The 2812-nt window shown below is 50.6% G+C and overlaps 1 pseudogene; it reads right to left on the bottom strand.

Annotated features, from left to right (window-relative positions):
- Positions 1–1242: 1242 nt before the first annotated feature.
- On the bottom strand, positions 1243–1787 carry LOC143655305 (chromatin assembly factor 1 subunit B pseudogene; annotated as a pseudogene).
- Positions 1788–2812: the final 1025 nt, after the last annotated feature.

Below are 2812 nucleotides of genomic sequence, written 5' to 3' on the forward strand. Positions count from 1 at the left end.
CCTTCTACTGTTTTCTTGATCTCCTTTATGTCATTTGCTATCCCACTTATTTCATTAAGTAGAATTGTATGAACATCTTTGATTAGTTGTTCCAGCGTCTGTGTCTCCTCTGGTGTTTTAATTTGGTCATTAGGCAGGGCTATATCTGTCTGCATTGTGATATGCTTAGTGATCTGCTATCTTTGTCACATGCAAATATCTTGACTGATTTAATTTAGGAGTTTATTTTTTTCAGTAGTCTAAGGCCTTGTGTTTCCGGGTTGGTTGTACAGCCAGGAACAGGGCACAGGGTGGAGCACTCAGTATGGCGATTTGTTTCAGGGTAGGTATGGGTGCAGGTTGGGGATTGTACGATGATGCTTGTGAACATGGGCACACAGTGACCAAGGAGGATGTCACTGTGTGGGTGTACCTGTCTGGGGGGCCTGACCTTGGTGTGCACTGGTCTAATGCACAGGGCCCTTTGTGTGCATGAGTAGAGCTGTGGAAGCAGGTTGGCATAACATCTTTGTTGACTGGGGGCAGATGTGACCCAGCTGTGCAGGTTGGCTCTTTCTCAGAGTTGGGAAGTTAGGCAGAGGGTTGTACACATGTGCGGTTCTAGGACTGCTGTAAAGTGCAGTTCCCAGAGCTGAATGACATGATTGAGGGCCCTCACACATGTGTGGGCCTGGGAGTGCCATAAATGACATGTGCTGAGCTCAGGGGCTGTGTGACCCTGAGGGGGGTGGGGTGGGTATAGCCTAGGTATGGAGGTAAGTGCCCGCAACCTTTATGTGCTGGCAATAGCCTGCAGGCAACAGGGAGGGGGAGGTAATGCTCGGGAGGGTGCAGGAGAGGTGGGCTGGGCTGCACCTGGGGTGGGGGTGGGGGCAGGTATGTGCACTGGGGGCTGGTGGGGTGGGGGCGCCTGGAACACGGGGAATGGGAGCGGGGACGGGGTTCAGATGCGTGGGCTGTGAGGTGGGTCGCTGGTCATGGGGCTGTTCTGGTGAAGGTAGCATGCCCAAGGAACTGGCCCGGTTTACTTCCGAGTCCGGTGTTCCAGTTCATGTACTTCTGTGGTTTCCATGCCTCTGTGCCTGGCTCCAGCTTTCTGCCTCTCAGTTCCTTGGCCTCTGGAACCAGGGCTGGCCGTGTGGTGCCGAAGGCTCTCCCAGGCCAGCCACACTCCTGAATTGCTGCCACAGCCGCACTCCTGGCCCTTCTCTAACTTTTCCGTAGAGCGGGGCTAATCTCCAGCTACTCTAGTCTGCCATTGTCGCGGAAGTCCTGCACACAATTTTTATGTACATTATAAATGGAAATCTTTTGTCCTTTACTGACATCCCAGATGACAGCTATTATCCGCAGAAGCTGAAGCCATTAAATTCCCATCAGTTTAGCCTAGCAGATATCATTTACATCTTCTACGAGGCCCCTCAGGGTTACTACGGTTCAATTCTTACTCAGCTGATCCTCATTCTCATCCTGGAAAGCAATCTGTTCTGACTCCTTGTTATCCTTCACCTTCCACAACAGAATGACAGCATCATCTTCTCCTGATGCTAAAATTTCCCGGTTTGGAGAAAAACGCACAACACTGATGGCTTTGGTTAGGCGAGAAAAATAGGACAAAAACTCCACAATGGCCTTTCCATCCGTCCTTTTTCGACTTTCCAGATTCTAACGGTAGAGTCCACCCCTGAGGACGCCAGCCTGTGGATCCTCCCGGCCGCCCCGTGCTGGAAGTCCAGGCTGTACGCCGGCTCCTTGTGCCAGGCGATTTCACACGTGGTGACTTTCATCCTCCTGTGTTGCGAAGGGCGAAAAAATTCCTCGGGCAGCCTTCTTTTTCCAACGACGGAGGAAAGCTGGTAAACGCCGAGCAGTAACAACTGAGGAGTAAACGTATATATGGAGCACTTGCTCTGAACCAGGAACCAAGGCTGATATTTAAAATGCGTGCGATTTGGGGAAAGGATGTTCCCGTTGACGTCTGAGGTAACGCTCAAGAGTTTCAACTCCACGTTTCCCTGGGCCGGGCTTCTAAAAGATCCCGATTCTCCTGCTACCCCGGAGAAAGCTACTTGAACCCCCAGGTAAGGGCAACAGGAGGCCGGGGCTGGGCTGCGCCACCGATTCCGCCAGGTAGGGGCAGCGGTGCGCCTGGAGAGGCAGGGGCGGGGCCGCAGGGGAGGGCACGGACCGTGAGGCGGCAGAGAGGGGACCCCCTTCCCAGGTGCAGGGCTCTGAGGGTCTAGACGCCGGCCCGGCCGCCCCACATTGAGCTGCTCTTGTCCCCAGCCCGGCTGGCAGAACCGCGGGCACCGCGGGCCTCTGCTGGAAGCCATACCTGCAGGGCTATTTTCTTCTGTTACTTGTGATTTGGGTATCAAGTCTATGAAAGTGTTGCCTAACACAAGATCCCGAAAATGCTCCCCTATATTTTTTTCTAGGAATTTTATAGTCCTGGTTCACATATTTAGGTATTTGATCCATTTTGACTTAATTTTTGCATATGATATGAATAGGGTTCCTCTTTCACACTTTTGCACATGGATATCCAATTCTCCCAGCGTCATTTGTTGAAGAGACTATTCTTTCCTAATTGAGTGGACTTAACAGTCTTGTCAATCAATTGATCATAGATGTGAGGCTCTATTTCTGTCCTCTCAGTTCTATTCCATTGGTCAATATCTATCCTTGTGCTAGTACCATGTAGTAAGTTTTTTTTTTTTTTTTTAAAGGAAAGACAGAGAGAAGGAAGGAAGGAAGAAAGGGAAACATCTTTAAACATTTTCTTGTTTTATTGTATTTTGTTTTTCCGTTT

Source organism: Tamandua tetradactyla, chromosome 14 (assembly GCF_023851605.1).
Source record: "Tamandua tetradactyla isolate mTamTet1 chromosome 14, mTamTet1.pri, whole genome shotgun sequence".
Taxonomy (NCBI): Eukaryota; Metazoa; Chordata; class Mammalia; order Pilosa; family Myrmecophagidae; genus Tamandua; species Tamandua tetradactyla.